This window comes from Myotis lucifugus, unplaced genomic scaffold (assembly GCF_000147115.1).
Source record: "Myotis lucifugus unplaced genomic scaffold, Myoluc2.0 scaffold_69, whole genome shotgun sequence".
In the NCBI taxonomy this organism is placed as follows: Eukaryota; Metazoa; Chordata; class Mammalia; order Chiroptera; family Vespertilionidae; genus Myotis; species Myotis lucifugus.
In genome coordinates this window covers 3,381,961-3,407,044 of record NW_005871117.1, presented here as the reverse complement: position 1 = coordinate 3,407,044, position 25,084 = coordinate 3,381,961, and the positions used below count along the sequence as shown (strand labels likewise).

Sequence of the window (25,084 nt, the reverse complement as noted above, 5' to 3'; positions counted from 1 at the left end):
TACAGTATTTTATTTTTGACTATTATAAAAGTTTACTTAACAAAAAGCTCCCTATGAAAATGTATCTGACCTGATTTTTATATTTTAGTAAAACAGGTGATGTGGAGAGGGGACATGTGGAAGCTGTTGGCTTTTCTGGTGAACACAGCCATTCTTCATAACTCTTTCCAAAGCTTCTAACATGATGATACTGTTTTCTCATATTACCACCCTTCCAATATTGTTCTGTTGGCCACTAGATATGATTCATTAAGGGATCATATCTCTGCAATATTTCTTGGGTATGTCTGCCACCATTTAATTTCAATGATAACTTCTTGACCAAAAATATTTTTAACTTGAGAGAGTGAGCTTTGCTTATGGTGTCTATTTAGCAAGCTCAAAGATTCCTCCAAACGTACAGTATTTTATTGAATAGTGTATTGTTAGTAATCACTTTTTGTCATGCTAAGCCTTCATATTGTCCTCCAAAAAGAATAATATTTGTTACTAAACTATTACATTTTCATTGTTGAAATTAGAGAATCTGTTTTTAGTCACAGTCTCAGTGTTTCTCAGTATTTTTCAGTGTGTTTGAACTTGATTTGTCTTTTACTCTCTTTGTCTTTTCTCTCCAAACCAATCTATGTTTCCTTGGATATAAATCCAAGCTTAACTATATACAGATGCACTAGCTTTTATTCTTGTTCACCATTAAATTCCTCCCGACCCTTCCAAAATGGTGGTGAAGTAACAGTGACACTCTCCCAGGACCAAACTGGAAATATAACTAAAATACAGAAAAGCCACTGTGAAAAATCAGTTGAAGAATACCTGGAGAGAACCCTGATAACCAAGAATGGACAGTGGAGACGCATAGAGACTGGTAGGAAGTGGGGAGATGCAAAAGGGGTGGCTGGGCTCAGACAGCAGCTGAAAGTCCAGAGGGATATCTCAGCTGTGGGGGGTTCCCAAGTGAGAACTCTGGGGTCTAAATCCCAAGCAGGGCTCCCCAGCCCAGAGCACCAGAACTGAGAAAGGTGCCCACATAACATCTGACTGTGAAAAACATCAGGGTTGCTATCTGCCAGTGAGAGACGGCTGGACATATAGGAGCCCTCTTAAAGGGCCAATGCACAAAAGTTTGTGTGCAGCCACTTACTTTGGGCTCTGGCAGAGGGAAGGCAGAGTGAACTGGAGCTGTGTGACGAGAGTCCCAGGTTGGGGGCTCTGTGGTAGGAGCTCAAAGGACAGTCACCCCAGTTTCCTGTGCTGAGTCATTCCCTCATGCTGCGGAGGACATCTTTCTCCTTCGGACCTTTGCTATCCAGGTGGTTTTGGCCTGGGTGAAAGGCAGTTGCTACACCCTGTTGGAAGACCTCTTGCCTCACCCTGTGGTCAATAGCCTGAGGCTACCCAGCCAGCATGGCTCAATGGTTGAGCATCGACCTATGAACCAGGAGGTCAGGGTTCGATTCCCAGTCAGGGCACATGCCCAGGTTGCAGGCTCGATCCCCAGTGTGGTGTGTGCAGGAGGCAGCTGATCAATGATTCTCTCTCATCATTGATGTTTCTATCTCTCTCTCCCTCTCCCTTCTTCTCTGAAATCAGTAAAAAAAAATTTAAAAAAAGAGAAAGAATAGCCTGAGGCCAATAAAGGCTGATAACTATCAGACTGCAGATAGAGGGTCTCTGGAGGCTTTGAGTCTTTGCCTGACCTAATCCCGGGCCCAGGGCTAGGAAAAGACAACCCTGGTCCACATCTTATACTTCCCAAAGGTATCCAGTCCTAGGAGAGGGAACCACAAGCTGATAGCCCCAAATAGGGTACACAGGTCCAGTCAGAAACAGCATCTGATTGTCCTGCAGCAGCTTTACCATGTTAATGGCCTGTCCTGGCTCAGGCTTCAGACTTTGCTAGAATCTCTCAAACAAGCAGCAGCTGACATCAGTAGCCCAAACTATCAATAAAAGGCCCCCAAATTTATAGCACTACAGGCGTACCTCAAAAAAAAAAGAAAGAAAAAGAAAAATAAGAAAAATCAACAATAGACTATTTAACCCTACAACTTGAAGAACTAGAAAGAAAACAAGAAAAGCCCAGAGTAAGTAGAAGGAAGGAAATAAAGATTAGAGCATAAATAAATGACAGAGACTAAAAAAAACAAAAACAAAAACAAAATATCAATGAAACCAATAGCTGGTTCTTTGAAATGATCAACAAGATTGATGAACCATTAGCCAGACTCATCAAGAAACAAAAAGGGAGGACCCAAATAAATAAAATCAGAAACAAAAGTAGAGAAGTAACAACTGATACCACAGACATTCAAGGGATTGTAAGAAAATACTATGAACTATATGCCAACAATGTGGATGAAATGAACTAACTCCTAGAAAAATACAGTCTCCCAAAACTGAATCAGGAAGAATCAGAAAGCCTGAGTAGGCCAATAACAACTGATGCAATAGAAGCAGTAATCAAAAAACTCCCAGCAAACAAAAGCCCTGGTCTGGATAACTTCACAGGGGAGTTTTACCAAACATTCAAAGAAGAACTAACATCTGTCCTCCTCAAACTATTCCAAAAAAGTCCAAGAGGAAGGAACACTTCTAAGCTCTTTTTATGAGGCCAGCATTATCCTGATTTCAAAACCAGATAAAGACACTACAGTGCAAGAGAATTACAGGCCAATATCCCTGATGAACATAGATGCTAAAATCCTCAATAAAATATTAGCAAGTCAGATCCAGTAATATATTAAAAAGATCATACACCATGACCAAGTGGGATTTATTCCAGGGATGCAACATTGGTACAATATTCATAAATCAATAAATGTGATACATCACATAAAGAAATTGAAAGACAGAAATTACATGATCATATCAATAGGTGCAGAAAAAGCATTCGACAAAATCCAACACTTATTTTTTATAAAAACTCTCAGCAAAGTGGGAATAGAGGGATCATACTTCAACATGATAAAGGCCATATATGACAAACCTACAGTGAACATCATACTCAATGGGCAAACACTAAAACCATTTCCCCTAAGAATAGGAGCAAGACAGGGATGTCTGCTTTCACCACTCTGGAAATACAATTAAGATACAGGAAAACAACTTGAAAATCAACTGAAGACTACCTGGAGAGAATCGGATAACCAAGAACAGAAACTGGAGACTGCATAGAGTCTGGTAGGAAGTGTGGAGATGCAAAAGAGGTGGCTGAGCTCACACAGACAGCAGCTGAAGGTCCAGAGTACTAGAAGTCCTAGCCACAGCGATCAGACAAGAAGAAGAAATAAAAGGCATTCAAATTGGAAAGGAGGAAGTAAAACTCTCATTATTCACAGATGACATGATACTGTATATAGAAAACCCTAAAGACTCCACCAAAAAACCACCTGATTTAATAAATGAATTTGGCAATGTAGCAGAATACAAAATTAACACCCAGAAATCGATGGCATTTTTATATACCAAAAATGACTTCTCAGAACAAGAAACTAAACAAACAATCCCATTTACTATTGCAATAAAAAATTAAGATAATTAGGAATAAACTTAACCAAGGAGATAAAAGACTTATACTTGGAAAACTACAGGACGTTGAAAAAAGAGATAGAGGAAGATATAAACAAGTAGAAGAATATACCGTGTTCATGGATTGGTAGAATTAACAGTATGTCCATACTACCCAAAGCAATTTACAGATTCAATGCAATCCCTATTAAAATACCAGTAGCATATTTCACATACCTAGAAAAAATACTTCAAAAATTTATATGGAACCTAAAAGACCATGAATAGCTGCAGCAGTCTTGAGAAAGAAGAGCAAAGTTGGAGGGATCATATTACCAAATATACTACAAAGCCACTGTAATCAGAACAGCCTGGTACTGGCACAAGAATATAGATAAATGGAACAGAACAGAGACCCCAGAAATCGACCCAAACCGTAACGCTCAACTAATATTTGACAAAGGAGGCAAGAACATACAATGGAGTCAAGACAGTCTCTTCAATAAATGGTGTTGGGAAAATTGGACAGATACATGCAAAAAAATGAAACTAGACCACCAACTTATATTACATATAAGCATAAACTCAAAATGGATAAAAGACTTAACTGTAAGTGGTGAAACCATAAAAATCGTAGAAGAAACCATAGCAGCAAAATCTCAGACATCTTTCTTAGCAATATGTTAGGGATACATCTGCTAAGGCAAAGGAAACTAAGGGGAAAATAAACAAATGGGATTACATTAAACTAAAAAGCTTCTGCACAGTAAAATAAATCATCAACAAAACAAAAAGGGAGCCTACTGTATGGGAGAACATATTTGGCAATGATACATTTGATAAAGGTTTAATATCCAAAATATATAAGAAACTCATACAACTTAACAAAAGGAAGACAAACAATCCAATTAAAAAAATGGGCAAAGGACCTAAATAGACAATTCTCCAAAGCAGGCATACAGATGGCCAAGAGACATATGAAATAATGCTCAAAGTCACTGATCATCAGAGAGATGTAAATTAAATGGAAAATGAGGTATCACCTCACACCTGTCAGAATGGCTACCATCAACAAATCAACAAATGACAAGTGCTGGTGAGGATGTGGAGAAAAGGGAATCCTAATACACTGCTGGTGGGAATGCAGACTGGTGCAGCCACTGTGGAAAACAGTATGGAATTTCCTCAAAAAATTAAAAATGGAACTGCCATTTGACCCAGTGATCCCACTTCTAGTAATATATCCTAAGAAAACTGAAACACCAATCAGAAAAAAATGTATGCACCCCTATGTTCATAGCAGCACAATTTACAATAGCTAAGATCTGAAAACAGCCCAAGTGCCCATCAGCAGGTGAGTGGATAAAAAGCGGTGGTACATTTACACATGGAATACTACGCAGCAGTAAAAAAGAAGGGTCTCTTACCCTTTGACACAGCATGGAGGGACCTGGAGAGTATTATACTAAGTTAAATAAGCCAGTCAGAGAAAGACAAGTATCACATGATCTCACTCAGATGTGGAATCTAATGAACAAAATAAACTGATGAACAAAATAGATTCAGAGACATAGAAGCATAGAACAGACTGTGGAATCTCAGAGGGAAGGTAGGGAAGGGTGGGTGAGTGGGAAGAGATCAACCAAAGAACTTGTATGCATATATGCATAGCCCATGGACACAGATAATAGGGTGGTGAAGGCCTGGGGCAGAGGTTGGGGCCGGGCTGGAAAGGGTCAATGGGGGGAAGAAAGGGGATATATGTAATACTTTCAACAATAAAGGTTGAATAAAAAAAAAAAACAACCCCAAACTTCCAAACTCTTTAGTTCATGTTCCTGCTCAAGAATTGCAAAGAAGCCCTAGCCAGTTTGGCTCAGTGGATAGAGTGTCGGCCTGAGGAACGAAGAGTCCCGGGTTCAATTCTGGTCAAGGGCACATGCCCAGGTTGCAGGCTCCATCCCCAGTAGGGGGTGTGCAGGAGGCAGCCAATCAATGATTCTCTCTCATCATTGATGTTTCTATCTCTCTTCCCTTCCTCTCTGAAATAAAAAGATATATGTATTTTAAAAAAAAATTGCAAAGAAAAGTGAGAAAACTCAATCTGTTACAATACCCCAAGACTTTCTCTGTCATGTGCTGTTTAGGGAGCCATAGTCTACTTAGCTAATTGCTGTTTTAGTAAGTGTGGAATAACAAGTTCAAAATGGGTTAGGTCCTGAAAGAACTTCTAATCTCAACATACTTATTAAAGATATTGGTTCTTTAAGTTGATTAAATCTATTTAACAATGTGCATTATGTGCAGACAAAGGGATAGAGTATGATAAAGTAATAGATAAAAGAAACTCGTATAATTACACATAGGAGTTGGGCATTAATTGCCTTCTTTCTAATTCCTTAGTAAGAGCTTTATAGATTCTGTGTTTTTGTATGCTGGATCAACAGTTTGGGAATGATTGACTTGATTGTGGTTTTTCTTTCCCCTCACTCCCTACTCCCCTATGGTGTCTCCCTAAGACTTGGTTTCTGGAAGACAAGGACTGGGTTATATTCTTGATGTTTCTGGTACTGTGCTCATGGAATTCCTTCCACAGGTGTGTTGTGTTTTGCTACTTACCTAACCAGCTGGTCATTGTAGGCCAGTGGTTCTCAACCTTGGCTGCACATTAGAATCACCTGGGGATCTTTTTAAAATCCTGATTTCTGGGCCTCATCCTCTGGAAATTCTGTTTCTTTATTATGGGGTGGGGCCACAACATTAGTAACAGAGAAACAGAATTTCTGGAGGATGAGGCCCAGAAATCAGGATTTTAAAAAGATTCCCAGGTGATTCTAATGTGCAGCCAAGGTTGAGAACCACTGTTCTAGGCTATTTCATGACAATGAGGCCAGCTCACTAATCTTGCCTCCATTGGAAAGTATGGTGATTATTTTTTTCTGCCCTCAATGTTACTATATACAAATGTCTAAGTAATCACAAAGAGAAACAAAGATTCATAAATATGTTGGTTACATACTTGAACTTTTAGATTTCAAAAAATTCTTTGTTACTTCTGTCAGAAGTCAGTTTATTGGATTGATATGACTGTGGGAAATGTGTGTGTGTGTGTAGAGGAAGACGGGTGGTGAATCTTAGAACTAAAAATGTTTTACAGATATTGTAAGTTGCAGAAAATAGAGTCTTTGACCCTTAGAGAATTTCCCACTGATAAGATTTCCAGTTGAATTAGTTTTAAGGGAAAAGTGGCTGAATTTCATTGCAACTGGCCACAATCCAAGTCAAAGTCATTCCTTCTTTAGAAATAAGCTTAACTTATTCCCACAGTAAGCTTTCTGTGAAGAAAGAGCAATGGCACATTTGTCCTTAAGAGTTGAGGAGTGAGGGACCTCTATTTAGCTTGCCTATATTTCCAATCTTCTCTCTGTCCTCATCCCTGCAGAATTGGCTCATCTTTTATTTGTAAAGTGGATAACATGTTTTTATTCATACCATTGAAGTAGATAAGGATATATGAGTGGGTTAATAAATCTTAAATAGAAAAATATCTGGGCAAGTAGCATGTAAATTCTCACCCTACATCTTTTCTCCTCAAATAGTAACATTAGATATTAAACTCTAGCTATGCACATATCTAGATTGATAGTAAGGTATTTAAAATATCATCTCTGGCCTCAATTGTTAAAATACAGATGAAATTTATAATCTTACAATGATTTATGTTATTGATATCCTCTCCACCAATGAAATTATTGCAGAATTTAAATTATTCATTTATTTTACTTTTTAAAGATTTTGTATTGATTTTTTTTTTTGAGAGAGAGAGAGAGAGAGAGGAAAGGAGAAGGGAGAAAGAGAGAGAAATGTGTGTGAGAGCAAAACCTTGATCGGCTGCCTCCTGCATGACCCCTACTGGGGATTAAGCCCAAAATCTGGGCATGTGCCCTGATCAGGAATCAAACCAGCAACCTTTTGGTGCATGGGATGACACCCAACCCTCTGAGCCACACTAGCTAGGGCTAAATTATTCATTTTATTTTATTTTATTTACTTGTTTATTTTAACTTTTTTAAAAAATTGATTTCAGAGAGGAGGGAAGAGAAAGAGAGAGATGGAGACATCAATGATGAGAAAGAATCATTGATCCGCTGTCTCCTGCATGCCCCCTTACTGGGGAGTAAGTCTGCAACCCAGGCATGTGCCCTGACCAGGAATTGAACTCTGACCTCCTGGTTCATAGGTCGATGCTCAACCACTAAGCCACGCCAGTTGGGCTAAATTATTCATTTTAAAGGGTTGTGTACGAGTACTGTAAATATAGTTTTTATTCCTTGGAGCCATGGAGAAAACGTGAGTGGGTCAGCAGCAGAATGAGCAGGTGGTGGGCCCCATAGTTAGGAAAAGACCTCTGAAGGTTGGCCTCAGCTGTCCTCTTCTTGTGGTACTCCAGGCACACGGAGAGGCGGGGGTGGCGGTAGGGGGAGAGGGGAGGGCGTTTCATTTCTTCCAAAGCACAGAGCTTCTTGTGGGTCTTCACATATGCTATTCCCTCTGCATGAACTACTCTTCTGTACTTATTTACTTGGGTAATTTCTACTAACACTCTACTTCCATATTAAATGTCAATTTTCTAGGGACACCTCCCTGACTCTACCTCCAAAACTAAGAGCGGTCGCTCTATCATATGTTTTCTATAAATGTTTTAACTGTGCCTATCACAGTTGTTAGTTATTACTTGCATGATTGTTACTTGACATCTTTCTTCCCACCAGAGCCCCAGGAACATATATTGGCTCTGCTGTGTTTGCCCCTGAATTTTAAGCACCCGTCAAATGCTTGGCATCTAGCAGAGTCTTGAGGAATATTTGTTGAATGAACAAATGGGAAGACCATTTGCTGCTTATTTGGAAAATATCTATCATGCTGTGGATGAATTTTGATGAAATCTAATTGCCCATTAGGAAAGTAGCTATAAATCATTGCTTACCACAGGGCATTGCCTGGAGTAGGACTATTCAGTTCATGTTTGCTGAATGAATAAATTCTAGGTAGAGTCCTAAGGTACAGATTGGAATAATCCTTCTCAACACAGGATTATGCATAGTATGTAAGTATAAATAAAAATATAATGTGCATTTGGAATTCTCTATTCATTTTGATCCTTTGCAAATAAATGGAATAGCCAACTTTGGCAATATGCATCTAGTGTGAGTTATCAAATAACAAAGTCCGACTTTAGATATAGATACAAGGTAAATTAGCCTACAAACATGACAAGAGTTTTGGGAAGCAGTAGAATGTAATGGTTAAGAATAAAGACTGTAGAGCTAAACTCCTTGGGTTCAAATCCCACCATTGATCGACATCTGCAAGTTATGTAACATTGGGGAAATCATTCAATCTCTATTTCTCATGGTCCTCCTCTGTAACACAAAGTGAGTCATAGTACCTGACTCATAGTTTATTATTGTGAGGATTAATGAGTTCATAAAAATGTTTAGAACTATGCCTGACACGTAGTTAAGAGCTTAATCAGTGTTAGACATAATAATATATTTTCCCATGATTTTAAGCCATATTTTAAATGTTAGTCTAATGAAAAGGCAGTGTTGATTTTTTAAAAATGTCTAAGCATAACTTCTAACTTTTATTCAACAAGGCAAAGTGCCAGTGAAAGCTTTCAGTAGGATTCCATATGTTGTGGAATATACAGTTTTACCAACTGCAGGGAAAATATCACTCACAGTTTGGGTGCCTGAGCCTTTGATTGCCAGTTTCCCATGATCAAAATAAGACATTTAATTCTTTATGGATAACTCCTTTGTTTGGCGTAAAAGTGTATCCTTTTTTTTTTTTTTTTCAATTTAGAAGTAAGAATTGGGGACTTAGGATTTGGGATTTTACCCTAAGCATTCATTGTTCTATTTTCTGAAAATGAAAAAACCTACACAAACAAACAAAACAATAACAGAAAACTGAAGGGGTAGCCACACCACTCACCAATAATAAGAAGATGAAGACAGCCTTTCAGGTAGAGTTGAGAAATATGACGCATTTGTGAAATAGAACTCATCTTATTCTGGAACAGCCAAATTAATTGAACACATATTTAATGACTACCTACTATGCCTGATCCTGGATGAGCCTGGTATCTCTTGCCTGAAGGAGGGCTAGAATCCCTTTCATGTGTGTTATTTACATAGGAGTAATAGAGTTGAACATGATGGTCAGGTGACTGTACCTACTAGTTTGGAAGGTATACCTATTATTGCTAGCCTTTCAGTGGTTTTCTGGAAATTTTTAACATACATATTGATCTTCAAAGTCTTCAATAAATTAGCATCTTTATTGTCTTCCCCAGTAATACAAAGATTATAAAATATTTCTAATTCATTGTCCCCTTATATATGTTTGTTTAAGATTTCACTTTTGTCTTGATTCTTTCTTCTTTGAAATGTAAGAGAAACGACCTTCCTTCTTGGTACATTTCCTTTCTTCCTGGAGTCCATCCTTCACTAGTATCTTCAGTGGGTCTTTGGGGGGTACACACTAAGTTTTGTTTGTCTAAAAATATCTTCATTTCCCCCCTTTTTTGGTAATTTCATTGGATATATAAATATAGGCTGATGGTAATTATTTTTCCAGCACTTTGAAGATATTGTTTCAGTGTTTCTGTATTTAAATCAGCCATCAGTCATATTGTTGTTTTCCTGTAGATTATGACTTTTCTCCCTGGGGTTTTTAAAGACGTTATTTATCTATCTTGGGATTTTTTTGGGCTCCCTGATTTTGAGAGTTGACTTTTTTTTTTTCAATCCTAGAAAATTCTTAGCCATTATCTCTTTGAATTTTTGACTCATCCCTCATTTTTTTCACTCCCTTTGGAACTCTACTTAGAAAAATCTTGGACTTTCTCATTCTCTCTCTCATGTCTCTTAACAATTTATATTTTCCATTTGGTAATTTCTTCAGCTCTTCCAGTTTGCTTAAGTATTTTAATTATGCAAACAAACTCACTTTGACATGCAGGGCAGAAGACCTAGAATCCTTATCAAATCTAAAAGATGTCAGCAATGCTGCTCTTGAAGTTGTATGTTAAACAAGTCATACCCATACCTTTTTGACTTCATGTGGAAGAAAGAAAAATTTAATGCAGTGGCTAGTAGTATGGATCATCCGATAGAGATCTTGGAAGAAAACAGAAAAAAAATAGCAAGTTGAAGCAGGAGTTCGAAGGAAGGTCTATAAGGAAGGGCTATACTTGTCCTTGAACTCAGGTATGTCAGTGTTTTTTAATCATTCCAATATGTATTCCAAGCTGGAATGAACAGATATCTGTGCTGTTAAGTTGTTATGCAAAAACAGTAGAGGGCTGTGTTTAGAATAACCCCATTTTATGTAGTCCTATATGTGAAAGAGCATAAACTAAAATGTGGTGGGATTTCATGTTAAGTTTTTTTTTTCTTGCCACAATTCACTTTTCCTCCCTGCCAATAAACATGTACTACTTTTTTATTTTTTAAATATAATCTTATTGATTTAAGAGAGGAAGGGAGAGGCAGAGAGAGAGAGAGAGAGACAGAAACATCAATGATGAGAGTGGCCTGCTGCACTCCCCCTTCTGGGGATTGAGCCTGTAACCCCAGCATGTGCCCTGACCGGGAATCAAACTGTGACCTCCTGGTTCATAGGTAAATGCTCATCCACTGAGCCACATCGGCCGGCCAACATGTACTACTTTTGAAGTAGAAAAGGTAAGTCCGGTATTTCTCCACATCCTTGTGTTGATATTATTTGCCCTATTCTCATAGCTGGAATTACCCGTCCTCTCTTGTTAAAATGGGCCCAGTGTTTATGTCATCTTCTCAATGAAGCACTTTCCAGGCTGCTCAGGTGCAGTTCATCTCTCCCTTTGCTGCGTTTCCATGAGGCTTGACTGTATTTCTTATGAGATATTGTCATGACTTAGAGCTACCTGTGTGCATTTCTCTTTGTACCCCTCCTTCCTCTGACCCCAGCCAGCTTCCAAATTTGAGTTCTGGAAGGCATGCTGTGCTCCCATAGAGTAGGGTTACTTGCACTTGATAGAGACAGCAGTGTTGAACCGCAGCACTGCAGTTTTTCTCTTTGTTAGAGCAAGAAAAGATAGATATAAATTCTGAGTCACAGTCAGCAGAGTTATTTTAAAATTCTGAGGGCAATGATATATCTATGTATACCAATGAATACTCTTTCATAGTTTGAAAAGGCTGCTGAAAATTCTCTGGGGTAAAAGGAGCCATAAATAAGTAAACATCATCTCTAAAACTGCCCTTTCTATTGCATTTCTAAAACCAAAACAATGAATGCTACGTATACCAGAAAACTCTTCTTTTTGAACTGGAAGCTCCAACCTGGGCTGTTTGTTCTAAAGTTTCCATAAAAAGGCAAATTCCTCAATTAGTCTACTGCAGTCATGTACTGTACCGATGGCACTGAGAAATGGGGATGTAAAATCACCTGTCCCCCCTTCTTGTCTGGAAATTGACTTTTTAAAAATTATGTTTGCCAGATAAATAAACCTTTTCTCTTTTGTAAGTCGTGTTCTATTGATCTTTTCTTCCATGTATTCTTTCTTCTCCTTCCTTAAAGCTACTAGATTAGATTAGGCTTTAATATTATCCCTCATTGGTAGTTAACTACTAATCTCTCACTCCCATTCATTGCTGCCAAGTAAAATCTCCTAAGTACAGCTCTGATCTCAACATTTTCTTGCTCAGAAACCTGTACTGTCTCCTATTGTCTTCTGAATTAATCTAAATTCCATATATTGAATATATTTTACATGTAATATTGTATAAATTTAAGGTATGTTACTTTGATACATTTACGTATTGTAATATGATTGCCATTGTCGTGATACTTATCATACATAATTATAGTACGATATTGTTGTCTATCTTATTCTAGCTCTTGAGGGCTATCAAATTCTATCCTCTTTCTGTTCTTATTTCTCCATGGAGTGGAGACATCAGCAGACTATACCTTGTAAGTCAAATTTTGTACTGCCTAGGAGCTAAGAATAGTGTTTTCATTTTTTAAACGTTTGAAAAAAATCAAAGGAATAATATTTTGTGACACATGAAATGATATAAAATTAAAGTTTCAGTATGCATAAATAAAGCTTTATTGGTACACAGCCATGCCCTTTCATTTACATATTTTCTATGACTGCTTTTGCACTACAATGGTGTTGAGAAGTTGTGACAGATCATATGGACCACAAAGCCTAAAATATCTACTGTTTTCCCCTTTTTAGAAAAAGTTTCCAACCCTGGACCTAGAATTGTACATTTATAAAATTGGAAATAGACCTCAGAGATGTTCTGATCCAAATCTCTCATTTAAAAAATGAGAAAATGTATTCTCAGACATTCTCCTCCTTTGGCAATGGAAAGGCCAAAATCAGAATCCATGGCTGGTCCTGCCTCATCATATGGCCCCTCCCACAAAGCCCAATGAGACTGTTTGGTGTTTCATGAACTCTAGTCTGCCTTACTCCTATGCACATCTGCATTTCCTTCTTCTAAAATGCCTTCTTCCTGTCAGAAATTTTATCCAGGATTTAAGGCTCAGCTCAAATACTAAAGACTGCCCTTATCTCCAAAACTGGTTGAGCTCTCTGTCTCACTAGTGCTGCTTTACCTCCCTATTGGCACTCATCAGAGTCATATATGTAGGCCTGAATCTATTCTAGGCCGTAAACTTCCTAACTGTGCATCTTTGTGTCACCTGAAGAAGTGTCACCTGCACATGGCCTTCCACACAGAATTCTCAGGACATAATTTAAAGAATGAGTTCATCTAAAGATGTCAGGATACAAGAGATGCCTTCAAGATCTGTGGTTTACTTTTCTTCTATTAAAAAAGAAAGAGAAATAAAAATATAATACCACTAACATTTTTTGTGTGATCAGCTATACAGAAGAATTCATAGGGAGTTTACCCATACCATACCCACCTAGCAATTGATGAAGTATGTACACCCTGGGGAGAGAACTTGGATTTATCCTAAGGAGGATTACCTAATTGTGTGGTGATTATTTAAGCCTTCACTATATTTATTAATACTAGGCTTATAGAAATTTGCCTGCTTAGATAGGAATTCACACTTTAAAATCAAATTCAACAATGAAAACCTTCCCCATTCTCAATCTCCAGGGATTCTCTGCTGTTATGTCTTCCATATAAACTCTAAGTTTGGAACTGTTTCCGTTTATGAATCATAGATTTGTGGTGCTCTATAATGAACTATTAGGATTTAATTTGATATTTAGTAAGGAGTAAAGATAAAAAGATTGCAGTTACAATGTTTAGGTGCTTTGCCAGCATTGTCTTTAATACTTTATTTACTTACTAGAAGCCTGGTGCACAGATTCATGCACCGGTGGGGTCCCTCAGCCTGGCTTTTGGGGATTGGGCCAAAACCGGCTCTCCGACACCCCCCGAGGGGTCCCGGGATTGCAAGAGGGTGCAGGCCAGGTTGAGGGACCCCACCAGTGCACGACCGGGGCCAGAAAGGGATGCAGGAGGTTGGCCAGCCAGGGAGGGACCACCAGAGGGCTCCAGGGCATGTCCAACCCATCTAGCCCAGTCCCGATCAGCTAGACCCCAGCAGTAAGCTAACCTACCAGTTTGAGCATCTGCCCCCTGGTGGTCAGTGTGTGTCATAGCTAATGGTGGAATGGTGGAACGGTCACTTAGGCTTTTATATATAGAGATTTTTAAAAAATATTTTTATTTATTTCAGAGAGGAAGGGAGAGGGAGAGAGGGATACCTGGTAGAAACATCAATGATGAAAGAGAATCATTAATCAGCTGCCTCCTGCATGCCCCCTACTGGGGATTGAGCCTACAACCCAGTCATGTGCCCTTGACTGGAATCGAACCTGGGACCCTTCAGTCCGCAAGCCAATGCTCTATCCACTGAGCCAAACCAGCTAGGGCTTTAATACTTTCTTTAAAAATAAAACGAACGAACAGAAAACTGGATAGATGAATGGATTCTCTAGTAATTCCTTCAATTCTGATTAATTCTGTTTCTTCTTTTTACCCAACTGGGAGTCGGTTATCTAAGATGGTAGAGCCAGAATTGATTAATGGGTTTAGTTGTCTGTGGCCACTGTTCAACATCTAGGCTGCAGGATTGATATTTTGTATTAGTTAGCAAAGGAAACAAAGGGAAATAAACTTACACTTCTGTAAAAGTCTTTCTCCTGATTACACCAACTTATGTCTAATCCATGTTACATGAAGAGCAGTGATGAAATATAGCCTGTAAAAGGCACATACAACTGGTATTGCTGGGGATGGTTGGTAGCGTTTTGTTTGTTTGTTTGGTTGTTTTCTCTGTACATCTCGGCCAGTTTGGTCTGAATATGCTGCAGCTGTTCTCTAATTTCACTTTTAGCAAGTTTGGAACTGAGTCTGCACTCAGCTCATATGTAGTCACACTGAACTGCTTGAAAAGAAAGGTAAAAACATTAAGAAAAGCCTAACCTGCCCTAACCGGTTTGGCTTAGTGGATGGAGCGTCGGCCTGCGGACTGAAGGGTCCCGGGTTCGATTCCGGTTGGGGGCATGTACCTTGGTTGCGGGCACATCCCCAGTCGGGGGCGTGTGGGAGGCAGCTGATCGATGTTTCTCTCTCATCGATGTTTCTGACTCTCTATCCCTCTCCCTTCCTCTCTAAAATATCAATTTTATATATATAAAGCCTAATCTAAGGCAAAACTTTTAGGTCTTATTTAGTATAGGTATCATAAAACAAGAGGTTTTCTTTTCTTCTTTTTCATCTGTGAGCAATTTAATTGGCAGTTTTAATCATTTGACAGGTTAATATTACAGAACATTGAATTTCCATTTCTGTGTTTGATTTTGGTTATAGCCCTAACTTAATGGGTTAAGAGTGTCTATTTACAGCCTGGAGCCAAATTATAGTTACTACGCTGAATAACCTCCAAATAGTAAGCAGGATGCTTTTAACATTAGTAACAACACTTAAAGACTTTTGCCATTGGGTTACTACTTCAAGTTTTGACCACACCTATTAAAAAAAGAAAAGAAAAGTTACATTGTTGATCAGTCCTGGTTGGATTTTAAAAGCTAGTTGCCAGTCGTGGCCAGGTTGACTTAGTTGACCATCCCTGAACAATATCAGTTAAGGAACTGAAGCACCTAAAGCCCTAGTGAGCTTATCTGATACTGACTGGACCTCTTCCAGCTTCTGGGAAGGAGAACCAGAACTATTGGATATCAGTTGGTTAGACTGCGAGCTGGTGGTTTATATTTGCCTTTTGTGAGCTTGAACTTTTTCTTTTCCTTCTTGCCATCTGGCAGTTCCATTGAATGATAGAATCACACAATATTTTAGAACAAACCTTTAGACATCATTGAATCCCTCTCCCTCATTTAAAAAAAAGATACAGTAAAGTGGTGTAGGATTAGAACATAGTTGTGTGCTGAAGATGACACCACAATGTGAGTGATTTTAGGCAAATCAGTTAACCTCTCTGTGCCACTGTTCTTCACCTGTAAAATGAGATAGTAATGGTACTTACCTCCTAGGATTGTTACAAGGATTTGCCCTTGACTTATAGCATGTGCTCAAAAACAAACAAACGAACAAACAAACAAACAAACAAAAGACCAAACCACATTTTTTAAAGGAGGAAGTGGTGGTCACAAATGATTCAATGCATTGCAATGCAGAGGGAAAGAAAAAGGAACTGTTATTTAGCAATCTTCCTGGCCCAGTTTTAGGTGATTTATATATGTATTACATCCTTTAGTTCTGGGAGAGATTTTACTTTTCCCATTTTACTGATAAGGAAGCTGAGACTCAAAGAGATTAAGTTATTTGCCCAAGGACCCAGAGTTTGTAATAGCAGAGCAAGGTGAGGTTCATTTCAGAGCCCCACATCTCTTCCCAATACTCCGTGTTACCTTCCAGAACAGGATTCAGTCTCAGTTGTCCTAAGATAAAAATGGGTTGCTTTTTAAAATTCATTTACAAATTGGTTTAGAATTATTTTTTCTATAGGGACAATGTTACAAATGGTGGTTACACACGCAGGCAAAGCTACATTGTAATTGAAATTCAGCGCATTTGTGAATTAAGACTGTTAAGAGAAAGTGTGTTTGCAATTTTAGCTATTAAAGCAGAGAAACAGGAACAAAAAGAGTACATTTTAAATTCTGTGGCATGATAATGCTTTGAGAAAAGCAGACTTGGTTAGAGGACAGTGAGGAAGAAGATGGAGACTGTTTTGATGCTGGTGAAGCCTTTGGGATACTTTGAGGGACTAAACATTTAAGGTACTTGATAACACTTTGATGGTGTGTCAAGCACATTGGCATGCATTATTTCCTTATATCATATATGAGATAGATAGGGCAGGTGGTAAAGTTGACCTAATTTTCCTTTGCAATATTTAGCTCCCCCCCCCCATGTTTTTATTCATGACTAGAGGCCCGGTGCACAAAAATTTGTGCACTCAGGGGGTCCCTCAGCCTGGCCTGTGCCCTCTCGCAGTCTGGGACCCCTCGGGGGATGACCACCTGCTGGCTTAGGCCCGCTCCCCGGGGGGATTGGGCCTAAGCTGGCAGTCAGACATCCCTTTGGCAGCCCAGGAGCCCTTGGGGGATGTCCACTTGCCAGCGCGGACCAGGCCTAAGCTGCAGTCGGACATCCTTAGCGCTGCTGAGGAGGCGGGAGAGGCTCCTGCCATCACTGCTGTGCTGGCAGCCATCTGCCTGGCTTGTGGCTGAGCAGAGCTCCCACCAGGGGGCAGCTCCTGCATTGAACGTCTGCCCCCTGGTAGTCAGTGTGTGCCATAGTGACCAGTCATTCCCAGTCATTCTGCTGTTAGGGTCAATTTGCATATTACCCTTTTATTATATGCCTGGTGCATGGGTGGGGGCTGGCTGGTTTGCCCTGAAGGGTGTCCCAGATCAGGGTGGGGGTCCCCCTGGGGTGCCTGGCCAGTCTGGGTGAGGGGCTGAGGGCCGTTTTCAGACTGGCCACAGCCCCTTCAGGGTGGGTGTCCCTGCTGGAGTGCCTGGCCAGCCTGGGTGAGGGGCTGAGGGCCGTTTTCAGGCTGGCCACACCCCCTTCAGGGTGGGGGGTCCTGCTGGGGTGCCTGGCCAGTCTGGGTGAGGGGCTGATGGCTGTTTGCAGGCTGCCAAGCCCCCCAGTGGGGACCCTCACCCCATGAGGGTGTGGCCAGCCTGGGTGAGGGTCTGATGGCTGTTTGCAGGCTGGCCACAGCCCCTTCAGGGTGGGGGTCCCTGCTGGGGTGCCTGGCCAACCTGGGTGAGGGGCTGATGATGTTTGCAGGCTGGCCACAGCCCCTTCAGGGTGGGGGTCCCTGCTGGGGTGCCTGGCCAACCTGGGTGAGGGGCTGATGATGTTTGCAGGCTGGCCATAGCCTCTTCAGGGTGGGCGTCCCCGCTGGGGTGCCTGGCCAGCTTGGGTGAGGGACTGATGGCTGTTTTCAGGCTGGCCACGGCCCCCAGCCACCCAAGCTCCCAGTGGAGGCTAGCTGGAAGCAGGTATCTGGGATTTATTTATCTTCTATAATTGAAACTTTGTTGCCTTTAGCGGAGGCCACAGCCGGCCAGGGCAGGCGGGAAGCTTGGCTTCCTCCATCGCCGGGGCAACCAAGCCTCCTGCTTGTTCCAGCTCCGTGGCTGCTGGCCGCCATCTTGTTTGGGTTAATTTGCATATAGCTGCTCTGTTTGGCTGGTGGGCGTGGCTTGGGGCATGGCGAAGGTACGGTCAATTTGCATGTTTCTCTTTTATTAGATTAGATTTTTTTCAAAAGCCTGTGGGAGCCCAGCTATTCACCGTAATAGAGTTACAAAGGATTCATGCATAGCTGTACAAAGAAAGGATGACAATGAAAGAATGAAGGTCTTTCTGAGTTAATTGTGTAAGAATAGAAAGAATAAGAATGGTCTGGCTGGCGTGGCTCAGTGGTTGAGTGTCGACCTATGAACCAGGAGGTCATGGTTTGATTCCTGGTCAGCGCACATGCCTGGGTTGCAGGCTTGATCCTCAGCTGGGGGCATGCAGGAGGCAGCCAATCAATGATTCTCTCTCTCCCTCTCCCTTCCTCTCTGAAATCAATAAAAATATACTAAAAGTAAAAAAAGAAAGAATAAGAATGGAGTATTTAAAGAGTATATGTGGGCAGGTATGAAAATGGTAGAATTAAATGTTAACCTATTTTATTATCTGTATCATTTTACTTATTTCAGTTGGCACTTGTTTTCTGAGCATTTCTTATGCGCTAGTCACTGTGTGTCCTGGCTGTGAGGGAAAAAAATAGTTTAGACCCTACACCTAAGGAATTTATTCTCTACCTGAAGCATCTACTAAAGATTACATTCAGGCCGCTCTCTCTGGAGCACGCCCATGCCTTTCTTCCTCTTTTCTTGGGTGTGAACTTTCTTTTTCCTAAACTCTAAGGGTCCCCACAAGACTTGCAATCAGGGAAGCAGCAGGCAGTGGCAGCTCGTCCTGTGCTAACCCCCTGAACCTGTCTCCAAGGCCCCCTATTCTTTGACTTTTCAGTGACCCCACAGCAGCCCCACCTTGGCTCACTTCCGTCACTGTGACTTCTCAGTGAGTCAACACAGCCCCATGTGGCTCACCTCTTTCCTATAAAGTTTCTAGAGAGCCAAACAGAGCACTGCCTAGGGCCCTAGGCTCTCCCCTGTTGCTTCTTCTATCCTAAACCCTTCCTTTGTCTCACTGTCCCCAGTTTTAATAAACATACTCTCAAAAAAGAAAAAAAAAGAGACTATATTCTGATCATGCAATAATCTTTTCATCTCCACCAGTATTTATGATTATGCAATAGTTATTTAATTATGAAACTAGTGGAACTAATATTGAGTTCCCTTTTAAGTAATCTTTTTAATAACTAAAAAAGTTTTAAAAAGTAAAGGAGATTGAGTGAAAAACAGTTCCTTTATTTTCCCATAATTATTGCTTGAGTCACTGAAGCAGAACTCAAGTATGAAAATTGGGGGACCTCTATGTTCTTTTATGCAGCATTTTTTTATGTATGTTTGAAACCAAAATGGAAATCACTTTAGGGTTTGATATACTGTACACAAATGTAGGACTATTTGTCATTTAACAATGTATCGCTTGCAAGTTAGGAAGTGTACCTGAAAACACAGTAAGGAGAGTCAAGAGGCCTGGATTAAAATGCAAGTTCTGCAACTTTCTTAGAGCAATAACTTCTCTGAGCCTCATTTCGAAAATGAAGAATTGGGATTCAATTGCCAAATTCTTTTTCACTCTGAAATTCCCTGTGAAATGAAAGGAGCCATACCTTGTGCTCCATTGGGGAGAATTGGGGAGAAAGTGGGTGGTGGAGATCAGTTCCCTGTGTTGATGACCTGCTTTGTTGTTAAATTGGTGGCCACTCATAGCACAAGTGTAGGTGGCTGTGGAGTCTACAGAAGAATCCCGAGTTGAGGGAGAGAATGAATATTTGCAAGTTGGAGGCCTGCCCAACTATCTTCATAAACAGGGATCTGGTGAGCAAGGCTGTTCTGCTAACATTTACTAGCCTTAATTGATACACTCCATCCCATGTTGAGTTAGGATAAACAGCTGCTGCCCAGGCAGTTTAACACTAGTTCTAAGGAAAGTATGTTGCATCAAATGAGCTTACTTGACATTAAAATTTGTCACCGACATGGTTCATCTGCTGTTCAACCCATTTGATTGTGTTCACATTGTTGTACTTTTCAATTAAGTTTTAGCAGTTGGTCAAAATTTGAGCATTTTAGGCACTGGTGGTGTCTTACTACTTTCTGGATTATTTACCAAGCATATTGTTGATACATTTTATATATTTTATCTATATTTTCCTGATTGTGAAGGCAATGTGTACTTATTTCTTTTAAGAATCTGGAAAGTACAGAAAAAGGTTAAGAAGAGAATAAAAACTCATCTGAAATTCTATTTTCCATGTTGTATTTCCTTCTAGTTATTTTTTCAATATGTTTAGGGGAGAGTGGGATGTGAAATTATTTTTTATTAGTGAAATAGCTGAGACATAAGTAAAATTTCACATGACACTCAAGATATTGGGGACCTTGCCTAATGTACTGTGCTCATTAAGACCAAATCCTTTTGTTAAATCAGGTAGCACAAACTCAGATACCTTCAGGCCCATTGTAGGACATTGGGGAGTGGTAGAGACTGTGGAAAATGGAAAAATGCAGGCCCTGATTGAAGAAAAATGCTAGTATCTCCAGCTTATTGTTGTCATGTGGAAAGAAGGCCTAATGTTATTAGATCATCCTGATATTCATTAAAATCTGGAAATTTTTATTTCTTTTTAATGTGAAATTTTCCATTAAAAAAAAATACTGTGCAACCCTGGCCAGTAGGGGGTGGCACTCAGTTTGTTGAGTGTCATTCCATGTGCTGAGAGGTCACTGGTTCGATTCCTGGTCAGGGCACATGCCGGGGTTGCGGGCTCAGTCCCCAGTGGGGGAGTGAGGAGGTAGCCAATTGATGTTTCTCTCTCATTGATGTTTCTATATCTCTCCCTCTCCCCTCCTCTCTCTAAAATCAATAAAAACATTAAAAAATTAAAGAAAAAATACTGTACAGGTCAAACAAAATAGATGTGGGCACTTGTTCAATGCACTGCCATTTTGTCATTCCTGACATAAATACTTCTAAATCTTTCTCATAGTTCTCACAAGAAGAGCACTTTTATAAGAGAAAACATTTAGAGAGGAGTTGGATAAGGGCTTTTTAAGAGAGGCTTCAGGAATTTTTCATTCTGTATAAACACCGAGAGGGTGGCCTAGTGTAGGAATGATACCCAGACACTCACAGGAACTGGCAGCGACACGAATGAGTGACAAGATCTGGATGTGAAGGTTGTAGGGAGTGATGCAGAGAGTATGCAGGGTGGGGCAAAAGTACGTGCACAGTTGTGAGTACTCGAGACAGCGTTTATTCTTGTATTATTATTTATTGTATTATTTTCCATAGGAACAACTGTACACCTATTTTTGCCCCACCCTATATTCCCCCTATGGGACAATTGGGTTCCAGCCAATTGTTTCCTTGTTGGAATGCAGATCTAGTGTGGCCAAATCTTTTGCTATTTCAAGATATGTCAGGAATTTGGATCTCTGTAAATTTTTTTTATTAAAAAAAATAAAAAGGGACGGAGACCAAACAAAAACCACCCTTGGCCCAAATTCTGCACAAAAGCCAAGTTTCCAATTCCTGGCCTAGATCACTGTCTCCCTACGTATGTTGTACAAATTTCATCATAGGTTAATAGTTGTGAAGAAATTAAGAATTCTGGGTCAAATGTATTTAGAAAATGGTGGATTAAACAAAATGAAATAGATTTCCTGACTGCAGGTTATCTTAGATCCTTAAAAGTACTAGCATGCCTTGTAAATTCCTATGAGAGAGACATAGTTTATAGACTCTACAGTTACAGAAGCATCCCTGTCTCCACTCATTTTCCTCACTGCCCCTCTTGTCTCTGAGAAGAGGTGGCCTTTCTCCTGGTTAAGGTTAGTCTCTCTACCTGCTCTCCAGATTCTGTCCCTGCCTTTTCAGGAACCTGACTTCACAATTAGTGTCTAATTTCCTACCTTCTTCCCTTCAGCCTGTCAACATGCTTGGTTTTCTTCTGTTTAAACAAAATAACCCTTTTCTTATGCCATATGCAAAAATGAACTCCAAAATAGATCATGGACCTAAATGTAAGAGTCAAAACTATTAAATTCTTAGAATAAAACACGGATAAATCTTCATGATGTTGGGTAGGCAAAGCCTTCTTAGTTATTGAGTCCTGTGCCCCATAATGATGTTTTGGTCAATGATGGACCCATAAGATTAAATTTAATGGTGGTTCCATAAGACTGTAATGGAGCTGAATTGCCTGTAAGAAATGGAAGGATATGTGGTTCAGGAGGAATTTTCTTTTCTGTGGGGCTTGGCAATAGATTGATTCCCTCTCACTCAGCACCTCGATTTTGCTTGCACAGATGGTATCCCAGTCAGCCAGCCACTGGCCTGTTTCAGACAGAGGAGCCTGTCCCCCCGTGCTACAGCCTCCCAGATCAGCGTGAGGGGCCTCAGAATATAACGCTGTAAATTCTTGGTTGAGGATCTCAGACGCTATACAAGGACACAGGTCCACAGGAGCTGCCTTACTGAGTATTAAGTGCCACTTTAGTGAAAGCTTTCTGTGGTAGTGTGGAGCTTGTTTGTCCCTGTACTTTGTGGAAGTCTTTGATGTAAAGCACAGATAAGCTTTATTTCTTCCATCAAGTCAATGCCAGACAGGGTCAATGGAACCAAAAATACGTTTCCCAAGTCAAAATATTGAGTTCTCAGTCCCACGCCCTTGCCATGTTAAACGCTCTTTTGATTTTCTATAAATACCATGAAGTTCCTCAACCTAACCATGGCTCCCATATGCAACAGCCAAAACCACACTGCCATGACACACCCCTGTGTTCCTTATCTCTCCATCTAAATGTCTTATTCCTACTGATCCTCAGGCCACCTTTCACTGCCTCCTGACACTCACGACTAAGGTGATCTACGCCTTACCCAGTCAGTTTCTCCCCGAAATTTCAGCCCACATCCCTGTTCATGGGGCAGCATTGCCAGCTTTGATGTTCCATTCTGACCCTGTCGGGAGGAGGCAGGGCGAAGTCCACAGTCGTGCACAGTAATGCCCTACCATATGGCCTAGGTGAAATCGCCTATGACACATTTCTCGGAAGTATCCCCATTGCTAAGGGATGCATTAATATATACCAAAAATTGATAAATTGGACTTCATTAAAATGAGAAACTCCATCAAAGTGAAAAGACAGCTCACAGACTAGGAGAAAGTATTTGGAAAAGACAGATAACCTAACTAAACTATGGTTTAAGGATCTGAACAGACATTTCTCCGAAAAAGATATACAAATGGTCAATAAGCACATGAAAAGATGCTCAACATTAGCCCTCAGAGATGTGCAAATCAAAATCACAGTGAGACACCACTGCACGGGAATGGCTATAATGAAAAAAACAACAACAAAAAACATAAGAAAGAACAAGTGTTGAGTATGTGGAGAAATTGGAAACCTCCTGCATTGCTGGTGGAAATGTTAAATGGTTTACAGCCTCTATGGAAAACAGTCTGGCAGTTCCTCAAGCTGTTAAACAGATTTACCATATGATCCAGTACTTGTACCCCTAGATATAAACCCGAGAGAAATGAAAACATATATCCACACAAAACCATGTACGGTAATGTTCATAGCAGCAATATTCATAAAAGCCAAACAGTGGAAACAATCCAAATATCCATCAACTGATGAATGATGAAGTAAATGTGGTATAACCATACAATGCAATATTATTTGACAATAAAAACCACTGATGTACTGATGTGTGCTTCAACATGAAGAAGCCAATCACTAAAGATCACATATTGTATGATTATATTTATATCAAATCTATAGAGATATAAAGTAGTTTAGTGGTTTCCTGGGGCTGGATAGGGATGGGGAGAGGTTGGGAATAAATGCGGGGGTGGAGGGCGGGGACTGCTAATGGGATTCTTTTTGGGGTGGTAAAAATGTTCAAAAATTATGATGGTTGCACAGTGCTGTGAATATACTAGAAATAATTAACCTCTCTGGCCTTTGACATTGGCTATTCTTTCACTTTCTTGAAACTCTCTATTCCTTTGGCTTTCACAACAGAGTTCTACCATTGCTCCTGCCCCTCTCTCAGACATTTCCTTCTCAGCTCTTCTCACCAGCTTGTTCTTCCACCAGCTGCTTATCCATTCGCGTTGTTTGGTTTCCATTTCATTCACTGTCCAAGGCTTTTAGAACTACCTGACTGCTTGTTACTTTTCAATCTATTTCGTTAGTCCAGGCAAGTAAACTGAGGAACATTTACTTATCTCCATCTAAATATCCCATAGGTCTTAAGTAGTTTACCTCTGAGATCTGGCTTTCTTTTAAATTTTTTTTATTGATTTTAGAGAGAGAGGAATGGAGAGGGAGGGAGGGAGGGAGGGAGGGAGAGAGCAAGAGCGAGCAAGAGAGAAACATTGATGTGAGAAACATCAGTTGCCTCTGGTACACACCCTTCTTGGGACTGAACCTGCAACCTGGGCGTGTGTGCTGACTGGGAATGGAACCAGTGATCTCTAAGTGCACAGGAGGATGCTCAGATCTGGCTTTCTTATATTACCTATACTACCAAGTTATTTGAGTCAGAAGCCTGGGAGTCATCTTGACTTCTCCCTCATCCTCCATATGGAGTGAATGTCATGTAGATGCATCTCTTATATCTGCCCTCATATTCATGTATACTGCTACTTTAGTTCATCTTTAGTTTATCTTTCACTGCCTCTAAGCTCCTTGAATTGAGGGCCCATGTGTGTTTTCTTCATCATTGCCTGTAATACCTGGAATGGTATGTTATATAGATACAGGGCGGGCAAAAGCAGGTTTACAGTTGTG

The 25,084-nt window shown here is 40.2% G+C and overlaps 1 protein-coding gene and 1 pseudogene across 1 annotated transcript in view; one reads left to right on the top strand and one right to left on the bottom strand.

The window, feature by feature from the left end:
* LOC111826337 lies at nt 1-24,400 on the bottom strand (annotated as a pseudogene).
* The window catches only part of VCL (vinculin), a 110,471-nt gene that overhangs the window by 8,066 nt on the left and 77,321 nt on the right, over nt 1-25,084 (top strand). The gene's annotated exons all lie outside the window — the stretch shown is intronic.